The 11,697-nt window shown below is 37.9% G+C and overlaps 1 pseudogene; it reads right to left on the minus strand.

Moving 5' to 3' along the window:
* Positions 1-9,709: 9,709 nt before the first annotated feature.
* LOC147626696 (uncharacterized) lies at positions 9,710-10,509 on the minus strand (annotated as a pseudogene).
* Between the last annotated feature and the right edge of the window lie 1,188 nt (positions 10,510-11,697).

Raw genomic sequence — 11,697 nt, forward strand, 5'->3', positions numbered from 1 at the left:
AAGGGAGATCTTAAGTAATAAAAGATCTCACCTTAAAAAACTCGCGTACGATGATGGGCTAAATGTAGCTGCGGGTGGCTATCCTGCCAAGAAACCTGCCACTGTGCACAGACGCGAGTGGAAGGAGGCAAAGAAACGAGCAGAGGGTGGCGTGAAGAGCAGGCAGCATGTGGAGGCACGACGGATCCAGATGGAGACCATTGGATCTTCACATTTCGGATCTGGCGGCGTCGAGTCATGGGAGGCAGAGTTCATAAGTATCTTGCCACTTTATTTGATTGTTTACTTAATTCATTGATTCTATGATTGTTTTAATCCTATAAATTGTGTTGATTATGATACGGGGAGGAAGCCCACAATCCACGATACTGCGTATGCTCGCTGGCATAGCAGACATGACACGTGGGCCATCTTCAGAGCCGAGGGACGTATTACGGACGCGTAGTTTGAGATGGCCATGAGACCATACGGTCGACAGGTACTTGAAAACTCTAAACGAATGATTTTGGTTTATTGAATTACATATATATATACTTATATACTATATATTACTTGAACACGCACAAGCTGGTGATGATCCACCCGCCGCCACTGCAGAGGGTGGATGTGAGCACTACTCATCGGACATTCCGACCGATGTGAGCTCATCTGAGCATGGAGGGAGCACCGAGTCATCATCTGGGTCTGAGTAGTACTTAGACTTATAGTATCACATTCCATATTGAGGATGTGGTTGTATATATTTTTTTGTAAACTGAAGCCATGGGCTACTTCGAGATATGGACTCCCTTGTATATATGTGTGAATTTTTGATAGTAATATTGAATCGTGAATCGATAGTATTACATTCATGTCTATCTTGAATCGTGTATTGATAATGTATGCATTCATGTCGTTCTTGTCTTAATCTTCCTCGTGGATATGTTCTTCGTGGATGGTCTAATGCACCAAAAAAAAAAATCAGAGAGTGTTATTGGGTGCTGGAATGCTGGAACAGCATTCAGGCACCAAATAGCACTCTCTGGATTTTTTTTTTTGCTCTCTGTTCGCGCGTATAAACGCGTCAGGACTGCTAAAAGTCGCGTGTATATACACAGAAAATCTATAAAACACGCGTGTATAAACGCATCAAATCTGAGAAATACGCTTGTATAAGCGCATCTAAAGTAACAAAACGCATGTATAGACACTTGTATCAACGCGTCTAAATGCATCTGAACTGACAGAATGCGTGTACATGTCCGTGTATGAGCGCGTCTGAGCAGTCCTATACACGCGCTTTTACACGCATGTCTCTGGCCGCGATGATACACGCGCTGATACACGGGCCCGCTACTTTTTTTCACAAGTCATTTTTAGTGGCTAGGAGCACGGTATGAGCCCGATCCCTTGTAGTGGGTGATGTGTACTACAATTGAAGTTTTGGAGCCTTTGCTAGAATTTCTCAAGGGTGAGAACTTTGCTCTTTTTCAAAGAGTATGCACATTTGAGCTCATATATAGTTTGCACTTTCTTTTTTACTTTCTAGAGCATGTTACACACTTGAGTCTTGCTTTTCAAAATGATTTTGTTGATGTCACGAGAATTTGTTACACACTTAGGTCTTGATTTTTGAAATGATTTTGTTGATGTCAAGATAATTTTTGGCTTGGTAACTTCAAAAATTGATGCTATGGAACTCAAATGCATTATGGATCCTTTGATACATAGCAGCATGATAGCAAGGGTTTTTCTTTCATCCTCGAATATGGATCAAAGCATGGCCAACTTGCGGCACTTAGAGCATCCATCAAATGTGATCATTTCAGATGAGTTAAAACTGAGAGGTGTACTGCCATAGGTTTTGACCTTTTAATTGCAATAGGGTATATCAAAAAGATTATTGCACATTGCTAATTTTTTAAAGCAAATATTTGTGGAAAATGCGGTCTTGGCCAACTTAAAGATTTTATGTCCATCTTCATTCCCGAGTGGGAAGATTTTGAAAGCATATGGGGTTGATGAAATTTATGCCTTAGTTGAATTTTATGCAAGGACAAAAGAGGTAGCCAATGGAGAAATGTGTGTAAACCTTGTGGATGAGAGATGCATATTAAGAGAATTTCAAGTGTTTAAAGTGCAAGTAGCTTTGGATTATAAAAATCTCCCTTTGCATAGAACTTGCAGACACATAAAATGGAATACTTTTCTTGAGGAAAAATATGCAAACTTATTATCCTTGTGTCAAATTGCCATGATCCCCAGTGCTCTAGTATGGCAATTTGTGAAAGGGGTTTTTCTACACAAAATAACATTCGAATGAATTTAAAAAACAAACTTGAGACAAGAAGTTTAGAATCCTTGTTGCATATATCCAAATGCGAATATTTTGATGTTGTTGAAGCTATGCAAGCATGGAAGAATGCTTCTAAAACATCAAGGCATATACAACACTAGTAAGTATTATTGGGGCAAGATTAACATTGGTTTTTTTAACAATATTTGTATATTCTTACTTTTTCTTATGTAGGATAACGGTTTTTTGACCATGAAGGTTGGAGGAAAATCAAATCCTTTTTGACCATCGATTCGTTGAACACAGTAATGTAAAAAAATCTTATAATCTTACACTAACCTATAATATAATGCATTAATTTTTTAAATCTTTTTATAGGTACTGAAGAGTCAATTGATGGAGGATCACAATATGTTTCACATAGTATCAATCCTTTATTTTAATCTTACCAAAACTTTGTATCCATAGTATCTATGCTTTCTAGCATGTCCTATGGAGATTGCTTCTTTACTTTGCCTCTTGCAAAAGCTAACATGCAAGAATAGGTTGAAATCAACCAGATCCATGCTCGAGTTCAGAAAATAACTTTAACACCTTGTTCTATTTTCTTCCTCGACACACGCGTGGGTATCTTCGGCGATCCCAGAGCCCGAGCACCGTATGGTCAGCACCCTCTAGGATCCTTCGCAGGTCACGTAGTGCTTCACTCATAGGCCGCTTCCTTGGTCCCTCATCCACCGTACCAGAAGCTCACCATTTAAATCGAATTGAGGCTGGTCAAGACCTCGACCGACCTTGCTATGCGAGACGTCCTCCATTGACTCTCCGTCAGCTGTTGCAACTTTATCACTTAGGTCTCACGACCTCATTCACAAGATGGTCAAGATGCTTCCCCAGCATTCTTGACATAAAACAGTCATTTAAAAATAGGTGATAAATACAGTTTCTAATGAACTCTCATCTTTTCACATCTTTCCACATCATTTCCCATTATTCCACATTCTTCTAAATCAATTCACTTTGCTTAATCCACATCCAATCATATGTATTCTCATTGTCCGTCATCCATTCTCTTCTAGTCACATCATAGTACATCTCATTACATCTATCCTCATCACATCTCATCCATTCTCATCTACCCATATCCACATCACATCCATTCACATCTCATCTCATCCATTCACATCTACCCCGATCCACATCACATCACATCACATCCATTCACATCACATCTCATCCATTCACATCTATCCTGATTCACATCACATCACACCACATCCATTCACATCACATCTACCCCGATTCACATCACATCCATTCACATCACATCTCATCCATTCACATCACATCACATCCATTCACATCACATCTCATCCATTCACATCTATCTCGATTCACATCACATCACATCCATTCACATCCATCCCATCCCATCCATCACATCTTCATCACACACATTCATTCACATCCATTCACATCTCATCGCATCTATTCACATGCATCACATTCATTGCATCCTCATCCACATATTACATGCTATCCCACTACTTCACGTCCACATCTATCTACATCATATCTCATTCATTCATCCACATTATCATCTTCACTCTTCTCTTCATTCCCATTCACATCCACATATATTCACATCACATCACATTTCATCCACATCTCATCACATTCACATCCATTCACATCACATCTTATCCACATCCACATCCACATACATCTATTCATTCACATTCACATCCACATATATTCACATCACATCACATTTCATCGACATCTCATCACGTTCACATGCACATCCCTTTACATCACATCACATCTCATCCACATCCATGTCCATTTACATCACATCACATCTTATCACATCCACATCCACATCCACATCCACATCACATCCTTTCACATATCCTCACATCTCATTCTCATCTCTTCATTCACAACCATCCATTTACATTACATCACATCCTTTCATATATCCTCACATCTCATTCTCATCTCTTCATTCACATCCACATCCATTTACATCACATCACATCCTTTCACATATCCTCACATCTCATTCACATCCACATCCATTTACATCACATCACATCCTTTCACATATCCTCACATCTCATTCTCATCTCTTCATTCACATCCACATCCATTTACATCACATCACATCCTTTCACATATCCTCACATCTAATTCTCATCTCTTCATTGACATCCACATCCATTTACATCACATCACATCCTTTCATATATCCTCACATCTCATTCTCATCTCTTCATTCACATCCACATCCATTTACATCACATCACATCCTTTCACATATCCTCACATCTTATTCTCATCTCTTCATTCACATCCACATCCATTTACATCACATCACATCCACATCCACATCCATTTATATCACATCACATCCACTCACATCTTATCACGTCGCATTCACGTCTGATTCACATTTAGTAACATTTTCTATTTTCGATATCGATGAGACTTTTCTAAATTTATGCTAATTGCTTAGCCTAGTCAAAGGTACTTTTTCTCGACGGATATTTTCATACTCTTTCTCAAATTTGTCAAGTGAAATATATTCAATATTCTTCTTTTGAGAAAAAGATTCATGGGATTTACAAAAATCAATTCTACCCATATTTCTCAATAATGCTCAAGATTCCACTTTTGATAAATACTGATAATTTGAATTATGCTAGAAATTCATCTTTTTCCATTTAATTTCTTGGATCTCAAATATCATGGGAATTCCTCTTTTTGCATTTAAATGATTGAATTCCAAATGTCATGGGAGTTCCTCTTCTATCATAAAATAAAATTATCTAAAATTTCTCTTTTCTTAAATAAAATATCCATCATTTCAATTCTGCCAAGATTTCCACTTTTACCATTTAAAAGGTTGAATTCCAAATGTCATGGGAGTTCTTCTTTTATCAGTTAAATTTTCTCATGCAAAAAATAAATTTATTTAAAATTCCTCTTTAAATAAAAATATTCATTATTTTAATATACCAAAATTTTATTTTTTCATTTAATTACATGGATCTCCATTATCATGGGAATTTCTCTTTTTGCATAAAAATAAAAATACCAAAAATTTCTCTTTTCTTAATTTAATTATTTATCCATAAATACTAAAAATTAGTTTCCCATGAATTTGATGAAAATTATTCTTTTAGCATAGGATGACCAATCCTAGAATATGGTAGGAAGTCCTCTTTTCACATTATGCATAAAAATGAGATATGTAATAATTTTCTAAAAATTTTGCTATAGCTCCACTACTATTACTGATAATTTTTAATATTTTTGGAAAGAATAAAACTTTGTAGTATATTTATGATAGAATAACTATCATCTAGACCTAAATCCAATTTAGGGAATTAAATCATAAGTTTACTATAATTTTATTAGCATAAGAGCATTAAAAAAGCCATTTCCTAACCTCTACCTTCACTAGCATAGAGTTTGATTTTTGAATTAAGAATTTATCAATGAAAGATTTTTGAATTAAGAATTTATCAATGAAAAGCATCCATTTGAATAAGAATTAGTCATAGGAATGACCATTCTTTTGGGGAGAGAGAGATATACCTAAAAAGCATCCTAATTCAGCATAAATATATTGTGATTAATCATTAGAATTATTATAAAAATCTTAATTTACATTGAAAAATAATTCATTTGAAACTTCTCAAGCTTGAGAGGGGTTGAGAAGTGAAATCATTGAGAATATTAAATAAAATCATGAAATTACATCTTACCTCTTGATTTGGCTTGCTTCTTTATCTTAGAAGGAAGCCCCCAACCAATCAATCAGTTTAGTATGTTGAGAAGAAAGCTCCAAGGATTGTTGAAGAGAGAGAGAAGCTCCAAGCTCTCCAAAAATAGAGAATTTTTAAGGGATAATAAAAAATATCATTATTTTAATGTAATACTGGCATGGTATAGCTCAAAGATGAGAATACAAAAGAATGAGGGTCTATTTATAGGTGAGGAAGGCCACTAATTGAGTCCAACTAAGTTCAAGAATTTTCCAGGTTCAGTTTGGCTGAGTTTGGACAAGATTTGGACCAGTTTAGCTCCCTTTTTGATTTGGTTTGATATAGGAGATAGGAGAGATAAAAATATCACAATTTTTTTGAATTAAAAACTCATCCACATGTGTGAAATAGGTGCCTATCTCAGAGTCTCCCCCCTCCTTACCAAGGTGTCAAAAATGTATCATTATTCTAAAATATCTCATTTTTTTAGTAATATCTCATAGTTTTTAACTAACAAACCTTGTACTTAGTCAACTCTTCATCTTATGTGGGCATTTACTCATTCTTGGGTATTTTCTTTTATTCTTTGGATTTATCTCATCCCAACACTTGGATTAATCCTATTGGTCCATAGGAACCTTAATTGGACCATAATCGAGAAATTTTTGAAAATCTAGACTCTTAGGCTAAGGTCCCTTATATCATTTTTAACTAATTCCTAATTCACATTGGAAAGTTTATTTTGAAGTTCTGTTTTAGGGGAAACCATTTTAGACACTAGGAGGATTTTTATATCCAAAGATATCTCAATTTTGGATTACCTCTCTCTAGACATTTTCTCTCTTTAGGCCAAAATAGGGTAAAACAAGATCTTTCTTCCATTTCAGAGGAGAGGGGAATAATTTCAAGAACAGAAGCAGAGATTTTTACACCTTTACACCTCAAAAGCTGGAGGGAGGAATCTTACATCCTACCCCACTTAAAAAATGCAAGATGTCCTCATCTCGCAGCTGGAGGATAACTCTTTCCCTTAAGATCCAGCTGATTCTGGGGTTTCTTATAGTCTGGTCAACCCAACAAAATCCTGGGATAAAGATCCCTTCTACAAGAAGAACGCACAGAACTCATTATCAGATAACAATTCATTCAAAACATATCATTCATATCCTTAACACAATAATGGTCCATCAGACCGGTAACTCCATCATCTGAACATTCCTCCCACGGGAATTTCAATTATGCAGGTTCTCAATTTGTCATCCCTTAATTTGAGCCACTGGGTCAAAGGTTAACAGTAGCAATCTGTCAGCACAATCCACTAATCTCGTAGTGATTTGTTGAAGTCATTATCGTCATTCCAGTTATTAACATCATTACTGGGATTCGTCCCATTCATCCTCATTGTGGCTTTGTTCAACTTATCTCCTTTCAACTAGAATTTAGGAATCATCATCTTTCAATCAGAATCCAAATCAACTCATCAATTCTTAACCAGAATTCTAAAATCATATCAACCAGCATTCGAGTTCATCATCTGGATAGCATTTTTGCTTATAATTTCAAGGTCTTAGATTTACTCGTATATATTGCCAGTAAAGAGCTACAGTTATACCCACGGTATATACAGGTAATCACGGTCCTTAGAGTTATAAGGTAAATACCATCATATCTAGGCCTCAAGCAAGTAAGGGATTCCATACAATTGCGGTACTTCCATCTAAAGACCCAATTACCATTTATGAATTTTTATTTTGAATATCAATTTGTATAAATTTCATCACACAATTACAATCTTTTACTGGTACTTCATAAATTTTTGACATTTTTGGCTTCTCGGTTGTTCCACTTTAGCCAATTCACTCTGATATACCAGCAGCTAAAAGATCCTTGCTCCCTCCACGCAATGAAATCGAGGGTGCTAGGAGTAGAAGTAGCACTTCTTGCGCAGGGCAAAACCTCTCACTCAGGGTGCCTCGCCCACCCCACAGATATCTGGACAAGAGACTAATCCCTCAGTTCTTCCAAAAGTGAACCTATAAAAAAATTTCCCTCGCCCAGAAAGCACGGGCGATGCCTTCAAGATATTTTTATTCTAACGTAGTCAAGAGCCTTAACTAACCAAATTTTTAGGATTGAACCTGTAAGTCACATGGTCAAATCAAGGAAGAAACTTACACTTGGATCATAGAGACGAACGCTTTTTTCCTCATCGAGAGGCATAGTCATTTATTCTTTTCCATAGAACAAGACTATCTGGGATTTACTTCATCTATCAAACCATAACATAATTGACTCTCATTTTAGGGATCCATCAGTCCACCCTAACCCCATTCAATCCCATGGGTTAGACAACCGCCCAACCACTATAGTGATAGGATCCATTTAGGAATTTGGTTATGTTTTGCCCCAGGTAGTACCAGGGAAAAGAGTTCCCAGCCCCCTAGCTGGAGCTTCATACAAACTTCAAGATAGTCACACCACTTACACACCCAATATGAAATTGTACAAATGGAGAAATGGCATTCTTGACAAGGGAACCCATGCACAAGGGCATGCATCCTACACCACACATGAGGGCTTGTGTCTCTACACGGACCAAGAGAAGAACACTCTGGCTGTCAAATAGTGAAACACTACAGTTGCTAAATGACACAATGCCACTATTGCTAATGTACTCAAAGATGCTTTCTTATTAACTGAGGACAAGAACGATAGGCCACTTTGTTCTAAACCAAACTATAATGAATTTTGTAAACAGATATGAAGCAAGTTTTAGTGGGGTCAACAATGCCTTAACCAACTAGTCAAGAAAGATAAACTTGCTAGAGAATCGTCTCTAAATAAGTATGGTTAAGAACCATAAATTAGACCGAAGGAACACATTTTCTCAGCCCTAAAATCAAAACCAACATTGAACGAGACCAAAATTATAACAAAACCTAACGTTTGTGTGTACATACAACTACCAACATTGAACGAGACCAAAATTATAATAGAACCTAACGTCTGTGTGTACATACAACTACCAAATTTTCCAATCCCCAAAAAACAATGGCAAATGCAAATGACTTGTGTTGACTACTACGATACTTTTGCTACCGTGTGTCGCTACACACACATGATTCCAAAGAGAACTCAATGTCGATGCCACCTATAGCCACAAACACATGGCATCTATAGCCATAAGGTGTTGCGGGTGGCTATGCACTTAGGACATGTATGTTGATGACCATGTCAATTCTCCCTTCATGCCCTCCTTCACGTGTAACTCCACACACATGAATAATCACTTATGGACCCAGTTGTATCGTTCTAGATGACCGCAACAGGCATGCCTACGAGAGGTCGACCACATCAATGTACAACGTGGGGAGTGCCACACATTGGCTCCCTTGCAAAGCGAGCAAAGACATTTACTGCAACCAATTGCAAAGGCTCTTCTTCCCTCTCATACCGCAAGGAGAGCTTATCCATGTAAGGTTTTGGATTAATGGAAAACTACTTTGAAAATTGGTCAAGTATCCATGAGAAAGCAAACCAAATCTCACATATAATGGACTCGTAGGCATTAGAAATGGGGTTTAGAATGCGGTATCATGAGGTTTTTAATCTGCACCTTCTTCTTCAATCTTTAAGCCACTTTTACCAACTCATCCTTGTTTTAACTTAGAGGATTATCAAGCTCCCGCCGAGGAACAAGTGGTAGAGGGGCCTCCAAAGCAAAGTGAGACTGCCTTGTTATGAATGGTCTAGATCTAAACTGTTGAGGAGGTCTTGAACCTCCTGCAATCATTGTAAAAAAGGAACAGAGGAACTTGATGCATTGGTGAGTGTGCTCTTCCCCTTTTGTCTGATTTGATCTTCTTTCCTGATGCATGCAATAAGGGTGCCTAGTGTAAGATTGGGCACATTCGAATGGGTTGTGATGAATGCTTGCCACGAATCAAGTAGTGCGGCAAGAAGAGTTGTCACTTGGATGTCCTCCGTTAGTTGCAAACCAGCAATTAAAAGGTTGTCGTTGGCGGTTTGCCACGCCTCGAGGAATGCCTCTGTTGTCGGATAATTCTTTAGTTGTATTTCATTTGATTTCCTGTGTAGGAAAACACGTGAAATGACATTAGTATGTTGTTATTGTTTTTGTAATAGGTTCCACATCACATGCATAGTATCAAGCGTGCAAAAGAGTTGAAGTTGGTGATCTCCGAGATGAAGAATAATCTCAGTTCAGACTTCCAGATCTTTCTTTTTCCATGTGGCCTTTTCATCATCTATGGGTGGTACAACACCGGTAGCAATAGGTTGCAGAGCAAGGTCAGGTTCGGTTCCTACAGTAACGCCCCAATTTTTGGCTTTCTCAAGAAGCATCTTGAGGCGCATGCTCCACGGCTCATAATTTGGGCCGGTTAATTTTTTAATGTCGTAAAATTTGGACGTTGATGGTTGTGATTGCGACGCGGCCATTTTCTTCTTGAAAAGTTTGGATCCGATCAAGAAGAAAGTGCTGCAGCAGAAGCGAAGGTGGTTAAATCACAGGATACGAGGCGTTGTCTTTATGATACCATATATGTAGACAAGCCCCCTCTGAAGCGATTATAATTAAGCATTAATTATAAAACATTATTCAATTGTAATGTTCAGAGATACAGAAATACTCAGGAGACAAAGAGCACGCATGTAGACAAGATATCGATTGATTGTATTATGAAAAGGTTTGATTGTATTTTCAAGAAGGTTTTATGTCGGTTCTTTCAAAGATTGTGACGTTTCATTGTTTTCTTATTTTTTTATTCGATGACTTATTATTAGCGCGGCTTAAAGTATTTTGTTTATATATATATATGTGTGTGTGTTTAATTGCCAACAAATGTAGCCTACACGGATTTCACGCACATCAAATGATCATGGGATTGCGGCTTATTAGAGGGAGTAGCTTGAGAGGAAGAGAAGGAGGGAGCCGTAGATGAGGATACTCTTCCGGCCGAAAGTTGGTGCCGAGCCCAAACTTCTAGTTCTCAACAAATCCGGCCACCTTTGCACTCTTGCTATTGAAGTACGTGCCGCAACTTGGGCACCGCCAATTGTCCGACAATCGACGAAATTATGTGCTAGCAGTAATGGGGTACAATATAGACTGGTCGTAAGTGTACCTGAACGACACTCCCATGGCGAACCTCTTGCTGGTTTGAAGTTTTCTACAAGCTTTTATCCACATAATTTTTCTTCTACCTTTTTTCAACCCCCACACCCCTCTCGTCAAGAGAGATCTCTCGTTGAAGCATGCCTACTCCTTCTTGTCCACCTTATCCTCTTCCACACCTAGCTAGGCAGTCATGTATAGAAAAAAGGAGAGAGAAACAAATAGAAAAATTGAAAAAACACCAGCTTTAATACCAATGTCACATCACCATAGCCAAGAAGGCCTCCGAGCTCTACTCACCACCCAATTGTAGAGGATAATGTGGATAACTCCACATTCCCGTGCACTTATAGGGGCCATCATTTTTGCAATCATTTCTTCCCTAAACATTTGGACATCTAGGTCCACGTAACGAGACGTGGATGGAAACTGCCATCACAATTCATCACCATTGGGCCATTTGCAGGCATTGCTTCTGCGACCTCGATCATTTTCACAATCGTTTCCTCCCT

Source organism: Cibotium barometz, chromosome 22, assembly GCF_041138505.1.
Source record: "Cibotium barometz isolate CiBa-2024 chromosome 22, ASM4113850v1, whole genome shotgun sequence".
Lineage (NCBI taxonomy): Eukaryota > Viridiplantae > Streptophyta > Polypodiopsida > Cyatheales > Cibotiaceae > Cibotium > Cibotium barometz.